This window comes from Scyliorhinus torazame, chromosome 21, assembly GCF_047496885.1.
Source record: "Scyliorhinus torazame isolate Kashiwa2021f chromosome 21, sScyTor2.1, whole genome shotgun sequence".
NCBI lineage: Eukaryota > Metazoa > Chordata > Chondrichthyes > Carcharhiniformes > Scyliorhinidae > Scyliorhinus > Scyliorhinus torazame.
In genome coordinates this window covers 39,337,542-39,354,451 of record NC_092727.1, presented here as the reverse complement: position 1 = coordinate 39,354,451, position 16,910 = coordinate 39,337,542, and the positions used below count along the sequence as shown (strand labels likewise).

Genomic DNA, 16,910 nt, shown 5'->3' with positions numbered 1-16,910 from the left:
TTACATTACCGTATTACTTTCGCTTTCTGTTCATTTTATATATGAAACCTGTAGCACAATCAATCACTCACGAGACGAGATGAGAAGGAGTCGAACGATAGCTTTATGACGCAGACTTGTTCCCCAGCTGCACAGTTACAGAATGTGGCTGCTGGGAGAACCCGGGCTCTCATACTCCGCCTTACTGGGTGGAGCCAGCAGGCGGCTGATCCAATCAGGACCCAGTGTCTATCCACCAATAGCCTCTCGGCATCACAGGGTACCTTAATGCCCCTAATACATACCACCACAAAACCTAAACCAGTTGAATATTGTCAACTGATTCACCAGCCAGCTAAATGTAATTGAAGAGTTACAAGACCTTAGAATAACAGTGAAAAGAAAACATGAAATATAAACACACAAACATGTGAAATAAGAGCTGCAGTAGGCCATTCGGCCCCTCGAGCCTGCTCCGCCATTCGGTAAGCTCATGGCTGATCGGTTTGTCTTTCGAATTTCACATTTCTATCTAGCCCTGATCGCTTGCCTAACACAAATCTATCTGCGCACTTTAGAAATACTCAGTGACCCTGCCTCCTCTGTCATCTGAGGCAGAGAGTTCCAAAGTCACACAACCCGTGAAAGACAAACATCTGCTAATTTCTGGCCAAAGGGCAACATCTAATGTTGAAACAGTGCCCCCTAGTTTTGAACTCGACTTACCAATAAGGGGAAACATCCTTTCCACGTCCACCTTGTCAATACTGTTCAGGATCTTCTATACTTCAATCAAGCCACCCCTCACTCTTCTAAACTCTGGTGGTAACAAGGCCAATCTGCTTAACCTTTCCTGGGCAGAAGTAGCTCAAACTTGCAAGCAGATGAGGCCCTCATTGTCAGCAAGTCAAATTTAAATGGGCAAAAGGATTTGCTTTTGGGGTTCTCGAACTGCAATTATTCACATTTCAAACAAGGCAAGAGGAAAGGGAACACCGTGGACATCAGCAGATACCAAAATTAGATAGACAACTTTCCGCATCTTAGTGTGGCACCACAGTGTCTATAGGTTCACATTGTAATGACCAAACGCAACTTCCTCTATCGTCTCCATCATCAGAATGAAGGTAGGAGCATGTATATGGCACCTGGTGCAAAGACACAGTCAGTTAGCCAGCTTCATTTGAATGGCATTATCACGACAGTCATGGCCACTGTGTAAATATATTAAGATGTAACACGTGATAAAACTTATCAAAAGCATCAGATGAATCTTTAACCTTTCACATTAATTCCTCATTGAGGCACCGTGTTGATATATCACCCACTTCTGTGTGAATGGTGTTCACAAAACACAGGACATATCCATGCCAGGTAATTACTGCCTACCAGATTACTCTCAATCTTCAGCAAAGTGGTAGAAGGTGTCATCCATCAAATGGTAGGCCCAATTCTCAGCTTAGATTTGTCAGGGCCACTCCGCTTCAGAACTCATGACAGCCCTGACCCAAACAAGGAAAGAAGAGCTAAATTCCAGGGGTGAGATGAAAGTACCTGCCATTGATATCAGACAGTGTTTCACCGAATGCTGCTTCAGTCAATGGAGTCAATGAAGTCAATGGAAAGCAGGGGGAGAACTCCCCAAAGACTGAAGTGATACTGAACACAAAAAAAGTTGCTTGAAGGTTTGGGCAAATTGAGCCCCAAGGTGTTATTGCAGGGTTCCTGAAGGCAGTGTACTAGGTTTAACAATCTTCAGCTGCTTCATCAATGACGTTCCCTCCAACATATGGTCAGAAGAGGACATGCTGATGAAATTGTACTGTGTTCAGTGCCACTCGCAACTCCCCAAATAGTGGGCGGAATTCTCCCAGCCCCGCGCCGGGCCGGAGAATCCCCGCAACTGCGCCACGCCGCCCTGGCGCTGATACGTGATTCTCCTTGGAGCGGAGAATCAGCGCCATTTGCGCCGGCGCGTTTGGCGCGGCGCTGGTCGCGGGCCACTCTACGCGGCCGGGCCGCCAATTCTCCGGCCTGGATGGGCCGCGCAGCTGCTCTAAAAAGGCGGAGTCCCGCCGGCGACGTCCACACCTGGTCGCAGCCGACGGGAACTCGTCGGAACCGCGGGGTCGGGGGGCGGCCTGTGGGGGTGTGGGGGGGGGCTCCAACGCCGGGGGGTGCCTACGATGGGGCCTGGCCCGCGATCAGGGCCCACCAATCGGCGGGCCAGCCTCTCGCTCCCCAGACCCATTTTCTTACTCGCCGGTCCCTGAACTCTCACCATGTTGCGTCGGGACCGGCACATTGAGGGAGGCTGGAGTGGCGTGAACCACTCCAGCGCTGTGCTGGTCCCCTGTAGGGGCCAGAATTGGTACTCCTAGTGGCCCGTTCACGCTGTTGTGAAACGCGACAGCGTTTCCGACGGCGTGAACACTCTGCCGCCGAATGGGAGAATCCCACCCGTTGTCTTTAACCTAGAAACTGTGATTCAGAGATGATTGTACCACCAACTGATCCATGACTGACACATTAACCTGGAGCTTCTACTCAGTTCTGTTTTCTTCAGCATAATACAATCAAAATTGACAGAATCCATGCAACACCACATCATTTTAATTTATTTTCAGTTCAAATTAAGTTTACCACAATTTTGTCCTAGTTTTAACTTCGCTCTCGCAGAGGACCTCACCCACAATGTTGACCACATCCTACACATTGGGCAGCACAGTCGCATTGTGGTTAGCACAATTGTTTCACAGATCCAGGGTCCCAGGTTCGATTCCCGGCTTGGGTCACTGTCTGTACGGAGTCTGCACGTTCTCCCTGTGTCTGCGTGGGTTTCCCCCGGGTGCTCCAGTTTCCTCCCACAGTCCAAAGTTGTGCGGGTTAGGTGGACTGGCCATGCTAAATTGCCCTTAGTGTCCAGAAATGTTAAGTGGGGTTACTGGGTTACGGGGATGGGGTGGAGGTGTGGATTTGGATAGGGTGCTCTTTCCAAGGGTCGGTGCAGACTCGATGGGCCGAATGGCTTCCTTCAGCCCTGTAAATTTTATGATCCTCTTAATGACTTTATCACCATAGGTTGCTTCTGCAAATTGTGCTCATCTGCAAATCTTCATGGAGGGCCCAAAGATTAAGTTGCTTCTTCTGGGCACAAAGACACAAATATTTTTAAGGCTTTTAAATGTGCTTTTTGTTGCAAGTTCCTAAGAAACCGTACAAAATAACTAGAAGATAGCTTTATTTGTCTTTTGAAAGTGTATTTCAAAAAGTTATAAATAGGTGACACAAGAGTTGATTGATTGACATTCCATTTAAAAATATTTGTTTTGCGATTAATAGTTTTCCACTGTTTTAATCAAGTTACCACTTTTGAAGATATGAACGAAAATTTTGAAAGCAACATTTTTGAAAATGAAATGTTAAAATGTTGTCTCGTTGCCAATGTTGTGTTTAGTGATATGCAAATTAGTTTGAGTGGAACTTCCTAAAACGGCCGTAATTCTGGGCTCAACTGTCTGAATTGAAAATTGTACTGAGAACTTGGGCGAAATTCTCCCCAAACGGCGCGATGTCTGCCGACTGGCGCCCAAAACGGCGCCAATCAGACGGGCATCGCGCCGCCCCAAAGGTGCGGAACGCTCCGCATCTTTGGGGGCCGAGCCCCAACATTGAGGGGCTAGGCCGACGCCGGAGGGATTTCCGCCCCGCCAGCTGGCGGAAATGGCCTTTGTTGCCCCGCCAGCTGGCGCGGAAATGACATGTCGGGGCGGTGCATGCGCGGGAGCGTCAGCGGCCGCTGACAGTTTCCCGTGCATGCGCAGTGGGGAGAGTCTATTCTGCCTCTGTCATGGTGGAGACCGTTGCGGAGGCGGAAGGGAAAGAGTGCCCCCACGGCACAGGCCCGCCCGTGGATCGGTGGGCCCCGATCGCGGGCCAGGCCACCGTGGGGGCACCCCCCGAGGTCAGATCGCCCTGCACCCCCACCAGGAACCCGGAGCCCGCCCACGCCGCCTTGTCCCGCCGGTAAATACCTACTTTAATTTACGCCGGCGGGACAGGCAATTTCTCGGCGGGACTTCGGCCCATCCGAATCGGTGGGCCCCGATCGCGGGCCAGGCCACCGTGGAGGCACGCCCCGGGGCCAGACCACCCTGTGCCCCCCCCAGGACCCCAGAGCCCGCCCACTCCGCCAGGTCCCGCCGGTAAGGGACCTAGTTCAATTTACGCCAGCGGGACTGGCATAGAACCATCGGGGCTTCGGCCCATCGAGGGCCGGAGAATCGCCGGGGGGGGGGGCGCCGACCGGCGCGGCGCGATTCCCACCCTGCCGAATCTCTGGTGCCGGAGAATTCGGCGGCCGGCAGGGGCGGGATTCACGCCGCCCCCCCCCCAGCGATTCTCCGACCCCAGGTGTTTATTGTGCACAAACATTTACAGATACGTGCCCTGGCCCCTATAACCAAGCTGCGCCCTGCACCTGTGCCAACGTAACTGGTGTCTAACTTTCTGGCGTTGCGGATCCTAACACTACATCTAGGTGGGTCCCCAGATGGAATGGAGACGGCGTGCTGTGATTCCCGCCCTGTCACCTGGTCCCCGTTGGCAGGCATCTCCTGGCACGATCTGGTCTTGATGGGCCAACCAGCTGCTCAGGTGTCCCAGGTAGAGTGTTGCCACTCTGTTCTGCCCGCTGCCCACCAGATGCAGCAGGGACAGGAGAGGCGGAGTCCGAGGTGCTGTGCTGTTCTGCCACCTCCACTGTTGGAGACCCCTGCACAGGCCTCATCACCTCCTCCTCTCTCTCGAGGTGCCCAATGGCCCCCAGGCTACTCCATGGAATGGGAGTGTGAGCGGAGCTATCCCCTGAGGCTCCCTCACCACCTGGCGCTGCCAGTCCTGGAGGCCCACTTTGGTCTCGAACAGGGTCTGCATGCTCAAGGTCATGGAGCACAAGGAGTGGAGAATCACCGCCTGGGACTGCGCCACATCACTCTGTGACTCTGCCACTGTCTTCTGGGTCTGTGTCACATCAGCCAGCCACTGTGCCATCTCCCACTAGGACTGGGCCACCTCCCTCTGTGTCTGCGCCATGTCAGCCAGTGCGTGACCTGCTGTGACTGGGCCATGCTCAGGGGCGTCGCTGCAATTTCCAGGAGGCTCTAGCAAATGGCTTTCAGTGACACAGCAACCCTACCCTGGGCCTTGACCATCGTCTGCACAAAATGCCCAGGCCCTGGACATGCTGATCCATAGCCGCAACACTTGCCCCCAATGCCTGCAGCATGGTCATCACGTATGCGATGTTGGTCTGGGTGGCACACATGGTTGGCAACATCTCCTGCTCCTGTATGCGGTTGGACTCCTCCAACTGCATCTGTAGGTGCTGGATGCTCACCGACAACACATGTAATCCCTGGCTCTGCGACTGAATCTCCACTATAGATGGGGCTGTCCATTCCAGCAGACCGAAACCCATCTGGATGGCATTTAGTCCTGGTGTACTGGATCAGTGTTCTGGTGTGCACAAGATAGTGTCCCAGGAGCCTCTTCACTAAAGTGACCAACTGAGGTGAGTGTCTCTGGGATGGTGGAGGGTGTTGGAGACAGCTGTGACGGAAAATTTGTGTCACCCCCGGACTCGAGCTCCGGGGTGTCTTTGGTCTCTTGTCGAGCGCTGCCGTCGTGCTGCTGTCATCATCCCTGCTCAGCACAGTGGGCGTGCTCATGTGTGGCTGTGGCACTGGCTGGGGGTGGGGGACACACCAGAGCGACTTGCCCCATCATCCGCAGGTCCTGCAAAACACAAGTCAAGACACATGATCAGACCACGGGCCGGGTGGGAGTGGAGATGATGTGGGGGTGTGAGGGTGAGGGTGGTGTGGGGGTGAGGTTGGGGGTGAGGGTGGTGTGTGTTGAGGGTGAGGGTAATGGTCGTGTGGTAGTGGTGCTGGGGGCTAAAGGTGTTGACATATGTGGCATGGGGAACCGCAATTCAGCAGGGTCCACTTCCTCACCCATGGCCCATCTCCACCTCGGTGACTCCCCTTTCCTCTGAGCCGCCGGCCACGTCCAGGACCCTCTGCTCAGCCACGGTCAGGTGCTGCAGGTCGGGCGGGCCCCCACCAGTTTTCTCCCGCTCCTGGCAGTTATGGGCAGCCTTCTCCTGGTGGTGGGGTGAAACAGAAAATGACAGTGTTCGACAGTCTGATGCATGCAACCAGCGGGTGGGTAGCTAATGGCCTCCGTGGCCAGAGCACCTTGCCTTCGCGGCCGGTGTGAGTGCCAGCATGTGATGCAGGGTGGGGGTTCACACGCCCTCCAGGTGAGGTGTATGTGTGTGTGGCGGGGGGAGGGGATTACGGGTGTGTGGGGCAGGATTAGTGCGAGGGGCACCATGCTGCATACTCACCCTGGTCACCCTGAGGAGGTTGTGCATTTTTCTCCGGCATGAAGGCCTGTCTGGACAGTATTGCTGATGGCACTGACCGTCAGATCAGGCTCGAAGGGCCAGATGGCCTACTCCTACTCCTAGTTCTTACATCTCTGCCACCTGTGCCCAGGCACAGCAAACGGCAGATGCTGACACCCTCCTTCCCGGGCTGGGGTACAGGGTGGCCTGCCTCTCCTCCACCGCATCTAGGAAGGTCACGAGCTTGGCATCGTGTTCCGCAGGGATCAGTGCTGGGACCTTTGCTGTTCGTAGTATATATAAATGATTTGGAGGAAAATGTAACAGGTCTGATTAGTGAGTTTGCAGACGACACAAAGGTTGGTGGAATTGTGGATAGCAATGAGGACTGTCAGAGGATACAGCAGGATTTAGATTGTTTGGAGACTTGGGCAGAGAGATGGCAGATTGAGTTTAATCTGGACAAATGTGAGGTAATGCGTTTTGGAAGGTCTAATGCAGGTAGGGAATATACAGTGAATGGTAGAACCCTCAAGAGTATTGAAAGTCAGAGACATCTACATATACAGGTCTACAGGTCACTGAAAGGGCAACACAGGTGGAGAAGGTAGTGAAGAAGGCATACGGCATGCTTGCCTTCATTGGCCGGATCATTGAGTATAAGAATTGGCAAGTCATGTTGCAGCTGTATCGAACCTTATTTAGGCCACACTTGGAGTATAGTGTTCAATTCTGGTCGCCACACTACCAGAAGGATGTGGAGGCTTTAGAGAGGGTGCAGAAGAGATTTTCCAGGATGTTACCTGGTGTGGAGGGCATTAGCTATGAGGAGCGGTTGAATGAACTTGGTTTGTTCTCACTGGAACGACGGAGGTTGAGGGGCGACCTGATAGAGGTCTACAAAAGTATGAGGGGCATAGACAGAGTGGATAGTCAGAGGCTTTTTCCCAGGGTAGAGGGGTCAATTACTAGGGGGGCATAGGTTTAAGGTGCGAGGGGCAAGGTTTCGAGGAAATGTACGAGGCAAGTTTTTTACACAGAGGGTAGTGGGTGCCTGGAACTCGCTGCAAGAGGAGGTGGTGGAAGCAGGGACGATACTGACATTTAAGGGGCATCTTGACAAATACATGAGTCTGAAGAGATAGGCGAGATACTAAATGAATATTTTTTGTCAGTATTCACTCAGGAAAAAGATAATGTTGTGGAGGAGAATGCTGAGCCCCAGGCTAATAGAATAGATGGCATTGAGGTACGTAGGGAAGAGGTGTTGGCAATTCTGGACAGGCTGAAAATAGATAAGTCCCCGGGACCTGATGGGATTTATCCTAGGATTCTATGGGAGGCCAGGGAAGAGATTGCTGGACCTTTGGCTTTGATTTTTATGTCATCATTGGCTACAGGAATAGTGCCAGAGGACTGGAGGACAGCAAATGTGGTCCCTTTGTTCAAAAAGGGGAGCAGAGACAACCCCGGCAACTATAGACCGGTGAGCCTCACGTCTGTAGTGGGTAAAGTCTTGGAGGAGATTATAAGGGACAAGATTTATAATCATCTAGATAGGAATAATATGATCAGGGATAGTCAGCATGGCTTTGTGAAGGGTAGGTCATGCCTCACAAACCTTATTGAGTTCTTTGAGAAGGTGACTGAACAGGTAGACGAGGGTAGAGCAGTTGATGTGGTGTATATGGATTTCAGCAAAGCGTTTGATAAGGTTCCCCACGGTAGGCTATTGCAAAAAATACGGAGGCTGGGGATTGAGGGTGATTTAGAGATGTGGATCAGAAATTGGCTAGCTGAAAGAAGACAGAGGGTGGTGGTTGATGGGAAATGTTCAGAATGGAGTACAGTCACAAGTGGAGTACCACAAGGATCTGTTCTGGGGCCGTTGCTGTTTGTCATTTTTATCAATGACCTAGAGGAAGGCGCAGAAGGGTGGGTGAGTAAATTTGCAGACGATACTAAAGTCGGTGGTGTTGTCGATAGTGTGGAAGGATGTAGCAGGTTACAGAGGGATATAGATAAGCTGCAGAGCTGGGCTGAGAGGTGGCAAATGGAGTTTAATGTAGAGAAGTGTGAGGTGATTCACTTTGGAAGGAATAACAGGAATGCGGAATATTTGGCTAATGGTAAAGTTCTTGAAAGTGTGGCTGAGCAGAGGGATCTAGGTGTCCATGTACATAGATCCCTGAAAGTTGCCACCCAGGTTGATAGGGTTGTGAAGAAGGCCTATGGAGTGTTGGCCTTTATTGGTAGAGGGATTGAGTTCCGGAGTCGGGAGGTCATGTTGCAGCTGTACAGAACTCTGGTCCGGCCGCATTTGGAGTATTGCGTACAGTTCTGGTCACCGCATTATAGGAAGGACGTGGAGGCTTTGGAGCGGGTGCAGAGGAGATTTACCAGGATGTTGCCTGGTATGGAGGGAAAATCTTATGAGGAAAGGCTGACGGACTTGAGGTTGTTTTTGTTGGAGAGAAGAAGGTTAAGAGGAGACTTAATAGAGGCATACAAAATGATCAGGGGGTTGGATAGGGTGGACAGTGAGAGCCTTCTCCCGCGGATGGATATGGCTGGCACGAGGGGACATAACTTTAAACTGAGGGGTAATAGATATAGGACAGAGGTCAGAGGTAGGTTCTTTACGCAAAGAGTAGTGAGGCCGTGGAATGCCCTACCTGCGACAGTAGTGAACTCGCCAACATTGAGGGCATTTAAAAGTTTATTGGATAAACATATGGATGATAATGGCATAGTGTAGGTTAGATGGCTTTTGTTTCGGTGCAACATCGTGGGCCGAAGGGCCTGTACTGCGCTGTATTGTTCTATGTTCTATGTTCTATGTTCTATGAATAGGATGGGAATAGAGGGATACGGATCCAGGAAGTGTAGAAGATTTTAGTTTAGACGGGCGGCATGGTCGGCACAGGCTTGGAGGGGCGAAGGGCCTGTTCCTGTGCTGTACTTTTCTTTATTCTTTGTTCTTTGTTCTATCAATGAATCTTGGTGCCACTCCCCTCGCTGACATCTTGTTGGCTGAGGTGGTTTGCACGGGGAGTGAAGTGTGTGTATGCGGCTGCAGCTTGTCAGCCTCCTGAGCGTCAATCGTGAAACCGGTAAATCCCACACAGTTTCTCATTGGAATCAATTGGGTTCCAATTAGCGCTGGTGCTACCCCAACAGTCGCTGAATCGGTGACACCGGTTTTAATGTCGTGGAAGTCAACAAGTCCTGCCCCAGTGTCAACACTTCAGGTGGGAACCTCCCGCCATGCTGCGTCGGAAAAACAGCTTGCTGCGTTGCAGTGTGGCCATTTAAAGCCGGGAGGCCCCACCCCCGGGATCTACCCGGCTCATAATGCCTCGCGAGATTCAACGCAATCTCCGGAGATGTTGCAAGGTGAATCCCGCCCACAATGGGTGGGGTCACTTTTTTGGCAACTCTGCATAATAGAGTGAGGCAGTAAGCCTTACTCTAATGTGCAGACACCCGAGTTACCTGAGGTTTTGAGATTCAATCTCTTCACCTCGAGGACCTCAGGCGAGTGCCATTTGGTACTGGTTCCCACAAAAGGGGACATTGACAGGTTTGCCAAGTTGGCACTACCAAGTTGCCAAGCTGCCATATTTTATGCGCGCGCGATATTGCTGGGGTTGGCCAGTGTTGACGAGTGCGGGGGTGAGGCCAGGGGACCCTCTCATATTGCGTTCGGACTGGGGGGAGGGGAGGGAGGAGGGGAGGGGGAGGGGAGGGAGGTGGGGGATTCTTTTGGGGTTCTCGGAGAGCAGGACGCCATTTTTAAATAGCACCTAATCTCTTGCTACAACGGGGAGTTCCGGCGAGCAGAGCTCCCCATTGTAAAAATGGGGGCTGTGTGCAGCCTCGCCCACGCGTTCCCCATTCAGGCCCCTTATTCGGCAAGAGTCGCGTTGAATAGCCAAGTGTTTCTCGGCAGTGCAAGTGTCGGGAAACACGCGGCTGAACGTGCCCGCTCGGGAATTTTGTTCCCTATTGGGAAGATCGCGTCCTTAGTCTTTGGAACGGAGAATCCAGCTGCCAATATTTTACAAATATTGGAAAAAGTCTGTGAAAAATGATTGGTACAGTATCATTGCACTCTATCCTTAATTTTCAAAGAAGCTTTAATTTTCTTGACTAATCTGAATGATACATAGAATCAGAGAATCCCTACAATGCAGAGTTGGAAGTTTTCAGTGCCTCTGGGTTAACCATTTTACACAGCCCTGATGATACATTTGATGACCTCCAAATCAATGAAACACAGGCGCCTAGACATGCACGGTCACTGGTGACCAATGCTGGTCCGAGGAACAGAAGAGCTCCTATGTGACTGCTTTGAATCAGTGGACGAGTCCATATTCAAGAACTCAGCACCCAACCTAAACGAATATGCCACCAGCGTCACAGACTTCATCAGCAAGTGTCGAAGATTGCGTGCCAAAGAAGGTAGTACATATTTTCCCCAACTGGAAACCATTGTTTAATCGGGAGGTTCACTCCATACTGAAGGCCACATCTGAGGCATTCAGGACAAGCGACCTTGACCTATACAAGCAATCCAGGTACGATCTCCGCAAAGCTATCAGGGATGCCAAGAGACAATACCAGTTTAAATTAGAGTCACGTTGGCTGTGGCAAGGCTTAAACAACATAGCGGGCTGCAAAGCAAAGCCGAGTAGAATCTCCGGCAGCAGCGCACCCCTCTCCAATGAACTCAATGCATTCTATCCTCAGTTCAAGCAGGAAACCATCAAACTGTTGTCAACTGCCCCTGCAGCACCGGACACACCCATATCCACCATCACAGTTTCCGAAGTCAGTTCAGCCTTCCTGAAAGTGAACCCTCGGAAAGCGACGGGTCCTGACAGAGTGCATGGTCATGTACTCAAACCCTGGGTGGACAAACTGGTGGGTGTGTTCGTGGACATCTTCAACCTCTCCCTACTCCATTCTGAGTTTCCCACCTGCTTCAAGAAGACCAGCATCATACCAGTGCCACAGAAGAACCAGGCAACGTGCCTCAACGACGATTTCCCAGTGGCCTTGGCTTCACGAGATTGGTCATGAGGCACATCAACTCCATACTCTCAGGATGCCTTGACCACCTGCAATTCACATACCGCCACAACCGGTCCACAGCAGGCGCTATCTCCCTGGCCCCACACTCATCCCTGGAGCATTTTGACAACAAGGACTCCTGTCAGACTCCTATTCATTGACTACAGCTCCACTTTCAACACCATAATCCCAGTCAAGCTCATATCAAACCTCCAAAACCTAGGACTTGGCTCCTCCCACTGCAACTGGATCCTCGCCTTCCTGACCCATAGACCACAATCAGTAAGTATAAACAACACCTCCTCTACGATAGTCCTCAATACTGGGTCCCCGCAAGGCTGCGAACTTAGCCTCCTACTATACTCTATGTGGCTAAATTTGGTTCCAACTCCATCTACAAGTTTGCTGGTGACACAACCGTAGTGCGTCGGATCTTGAACAACGATGAATCAGAGTACAGGACGGAGATAGAGAACCTGGTGGCATGGTGTAACTACAAAATGTCTCCCTCAATGTCAGCAAAATTAAGGAGCAGGTCACCAACTACAGGAGCGAAGTATCGCACACACCCCTGTCTGCATCAATGATGCTGAGCTGGAGATGGTTGACAGCTTGAAATTCCTGGGTGTGCACATCACCAATGATCTGTCCTGGTCCACCCACTTGAGAAAGAAAGCACCACAGCGCCTATAATTCCTCAGGAAAATAAGGAAATTCAGCATGTCCACATTGACTCTTACCAATTTTTCCAGATGCACCATAGAAAGCATCCTATCTGACAGCTGCTCAGCCCAAGACCGTAAGGAACAACAGAGTTGTCAACATAACTTAGTCCATCACGTGAAACCGGTTCCCATCCATTGACTCTGTCTGCACCTCTCACTGCCTTGAGAAAGCGGGCAGCATAAGCAAAGACCCCTCTCACCTGGGTTATTCTCTTTTCCAACCTCTTCCATCGGGCAGGAGATACAAAAGTCTGAGAACTTTTGGAGACTTCTTTCCCACCTTTCCAGTCAGAATGGGGCTCCTCCTGACTTCATCTCTCACCCCAACTCCATTCTCCACATTGAATGGTTCATCCACTGCCATTTCCACCATTTGCAGTCAATGCCACCAGCAAGCTTATCTTCCCTTCCCCTCTCCTCTCAGCATTGCAAAAGGACTATTCCACCCCCCACGGTACCCTGCCCCACTCCTCAACCACCCCAAAAGTTCCCTCCCCTTCCCACAGCACTTTCCTGTGCAAGCAAGTTCTCATCACCTAAAGCCCCAGACACTTCTTCCAGGTAAAACAGTGATTTGCTGGTATTCCTTTCAACATTGACAGGACCAGACGCCGATTGGCTGATCATTTTACTGTGTACTTTTCTTTGTTCTTCTTTGGGCAGAAGTTATTTTTCGTCAGGGCATCATGATCAGCACAGGCTTGGAGGGCCGAGGGGCCTGTTCCTGTGCTATACTTTTCTTTGTTCTTTGTTCTGATTGTTCTACAGAACACCTTCATTCAGTCCGCGTTCTGACCCTGAGATTCCAACTGTTTATCATTTGAAACCTCTGACCCACTCCTATTCTGACCTGTTTGTCCTTAGCTTCTAGCACTTTTCCTATTAAGCTCAACATGCATAAGGCCAGTAACATTTTCAAATTCTAATGCAAGATCACCAACATGAAACGTTGGCTGTTTCTTTCTCCACAGAAGGTGCCGGGCCTGCTGAACCTTTCCAGCCTTTTCAACTCCTTTTTCCAGCAACTACAATATCGCCTTTGTATTAATATTAAGCTTTAGTTTCTTTAAATTGACAATCATTTTGCAGAATGGCTTTTTAACATTGCAATTTTGCAGCGTGGCTTTGATACAAAGCAGTGACTGAAAACATAAATAGGATATAAACCATTTGTAAAACATTTGCTAAATAAATATAAGCCAATTTTCAGAGAGTGGACACAACGCCTTTATAATACATTAAATTAATAATGAAGACATAGGGCCTGATTTTATTGGCCTCTTGTATCCAATATAATCAGAAGGATTTAGGAACTCTAATTCTCATTAGTTACAGCTTGTGCTTATAAATCACAGCACAGCTCATCATCAACAGCTATCTCTCTTCTGTTGGGCAAACAACAAGCTTTGTTGTTGCATTTGACAATTCAGTTCTATTGCTTGTATCATCGGAGTGCTGCTGAATAGCATTAAGAAAACAAAAGATTTTTACAGTGTGTGTTTCTCTTGGAGAGTGTGGTCATGGTGACCATGTTATCAAGGACAAAGCCATTGTAATCAAAGTGTTATTTTTTCAGAATCCATATTACTCTTTTGAGTAGAACGTCAAACAACAAAAGACAAGGAATGGAACAGGGAATGCGATAGTGATCTTTCCACTAAAATAAAAGCAAAATACCGCTGGGAATCTGAAATGACAGATCTAAATACGTCATAACATTTAAGAAGTGCACAGAAAAGACCTTTTGGCTCATCACGTCTGTGCTGGTCAAAAACAACCACCTGACCATTCTAATCCCATTTTTCAGCATTTGGACCATAGCCTTGTATGCCCTGGGATCGCAAGTGCACATCTTAATCCTTCTTAAACGTTATGAAGTATTTAGATGTGCGCTTGCGAACCTGGGGCAGACAAGACTATGGTCCAAATTCTGGAAAATGGGATTAGAATGGTGAGGTGGTTGTTTTTGACCAGCGCTGCGCGATGGGTAAAAGGCCTTTTCTGACGCTATGAAAACAGAACATTCTGGGTCAACTCAGCAGGTCTGGCAGCACATGTGGAGAGAGAAACAGAGTTAATGTTTTGAGTTTGTATGGCTCTGAAGGAGAGTCAGATGAACATGAAATGTTAGCTCTTTTCTCTCTACACAGATTCTGCCAGACCTGCTGAGTTGATCCAGCAATTCCTGTTTGTACTTGAGGTCCATTGAATTCTTACAGTGCAGAAGAAAGCCATTTGGCACATCGAGTCTGCACCGTCCCTCTGAAAGAATGCCCTACCTAGGCCCACTCCCCCGCACTATCTCCGTAACCCCACCTAACCTGCACACCCTTGGATGCTAAGAGGCAATTTAGCATGGTCAATCCACCTAACCTGCACATCTTTAGGCTGTGGAAGGAAACCGGGGCACCCAGAGGAAACCTCCGCAGACATAGGTAGAACATGCAAACTCCACACCATCACCCCAGGCCAGAACTGAACCCGGGTCCCTGACACTGTGAGACTGCAGTGCTAGCCACTGTGCTGCCCTTACATGTGGTATCTTTCCACCTTTGGAACATGTATTTCTCTCCAGCTTCACGCGATGGAATATAGTGACCTTTCATTATACTACATATAAGGGTCCTTTGTCCAATTAGTTGAGGCTGTTTCGAGCACTAATTTTTAGTGACTGAGAGTCTATAGGACTCATGCCCATGATTTGAAACAAGGTATTTATATTTAAGTAGTAGCTCAATGTAGCATCAGAATATGCCCAATAGACTGAACAACTAAATGGCATGATCTGATTTCGGAGATATTGCTTCGAGGAGAAATTTCGACCAAAGCAGCCAGAGAAGTCCCAGCTCATCTTAGTGCCACAGAATTATTTATGTCCACGAGAACTGCTATATGAGGTCTTAATTCAACATCTCATTCAAAAGCTAATCTCCCTCACAATGCACCAGCTCCTCAGTGTTGCACTGTTATCTCTAGTTGGTTAAGTGCTCAATTCCTGGAGTTCATCTCAAATCTATTACCTTCCTCCTCTCACACGAGAGACACAACAAAAGAACCAAGTTACTACTTCATTTGACACAAATTGGCTATTCACCTTACTTGGTGAGACCGCAAGAATTTGCAGTATACTAAATAGAACAGGTTTTGGCTCCCATGATGTGTTGACTGATAACATTTCTCCCTTTCTTTCGGGCAGCACAGTAGCATAGTGGTTAGCACTGTGGCTTCACAGCACCAGGGTCCCAGGTTTGATTCCCTGCTGGGTCACTGACTGTGCAGAGTCTACACATTCTCCCCGTGTCTATGTGGGCTTCCTCCGGGTGCTCCGGTTTCCTCCCACAGCCCAAAGACATGCAGGTTAGGTGGATTGGCCATGCTAAATTGCCCTTAGTGTCCAAAAAAAAGGTTAGCAGGGATTATTGGGTTCGGGGAATAGGGTGGAAGTGAGGGCTTAAGTGCGTCGGTGCAGACTCGATGGACCGAATGGCCTCCTTCTGCACTGTATGTTCTCTGTTCTATTTAGCTCTGATTAAGTCACATGTACTCAAAATGGTAAGTCCGTTTCTCTCTCCACAGATGCTGAATTTAGCCAGAACTTTTCTGTTTTTATTTAAGATTTCCACCATCCACAGTATTTTGGTTTTTATTTAGGTAAAGATACCTGTTCACAATCTCGCTCTTCCAATTCTTGACTTTCTCCGATTGGAGTTCTACAGTAGTATTTTGTTTTTAGAGCACAGATGTTGGGTGTTCTGTTACCCCATCCTAGAACAGGGATGAGCTTATTAGATTGCTCATTTCATCGCTACAGAGATCACCCACAACTTGGCATCGACAAGTGATCCACTCCAGGGCTGGTACCTGACTGTATGATACTGTGCATTGGCATGCCTTGCATTATATTTACTTGTTGCCTTGTTGGAGAAGGTGACAGAAATGTTCCTATCAGAGGGTCATAAAGCTCCAGTTTATCTTTTTGCATGTCTACAATTACAGGATTGGTACGATTGGCCGTTTCCTTTATCACAAATTAAACTAATTTTCAGAATATATACGATTCGAAACTGCGTTCCTGTAATTTTATTATCTCGATGATAAATGGATTTTGCTCCTGTTTTATTCAAAGAAAAACATGGCTTCACCTGACAGCAGCATATGGCTTGGCAAAGAAATTCACAACGGTCTGTCTCAAAAGACGATGGTTTAAACACCAAAGCCATTCAGTTGCTTTGACGCTCTGGAAAACTGTGAGTGCCTGAGGAGTGCACACCATGAATGACAGCCCATGTCACAGATGGTGCAGATATAAATCCTGGGGTGATATGATGAAGCCCTTCATAGTAATAACTCTTGCCAGCTAATGCATTTTCCTCTTTACTCTCTTCTCTTCCCCCACCCTCCCCCTCTCTCTCTCAGCCACCTATCTTCGATCTCTATGGTTCCCGAGCGCTGCACAGCGTCCAGTCTGGTCTACTGGTATTCGCATCTTCTAGCTGTGCTACTGATCTGGAAGTTTTAAATTTCCTCTTGCAAATGCCTTAGAACCTGATTGTAGATCGCCAAATTATTGTTGAAGTGTTTACAACTCCATGACATAAATATCCTTCAATGAGGAACACCTTCCATTCAATATGACTCCTTCAAGTGCTTGGGTGTGTCATGTGAGAGTCCCTTTAAGAAAAGTGTGTTTTGTCAAATGGCTGCAGTGATGTCATTGT

The 16,910-nt window shown here is 49.2% G+C and overlaps 1 long non-coding RNA gene across 2 annotated transcripts in view; it reads right to left on the bottom strand.

Annotated features, from left to right (window-relative positions):
- Positions 1-16,910, bottom strand: part of LOC140397980 (uncharacterized) — a 122,033-nt gene that overhangs the window by 32,654 nt on the left and 72,469 nt on the right. The window lies entirely within an intron of this gene.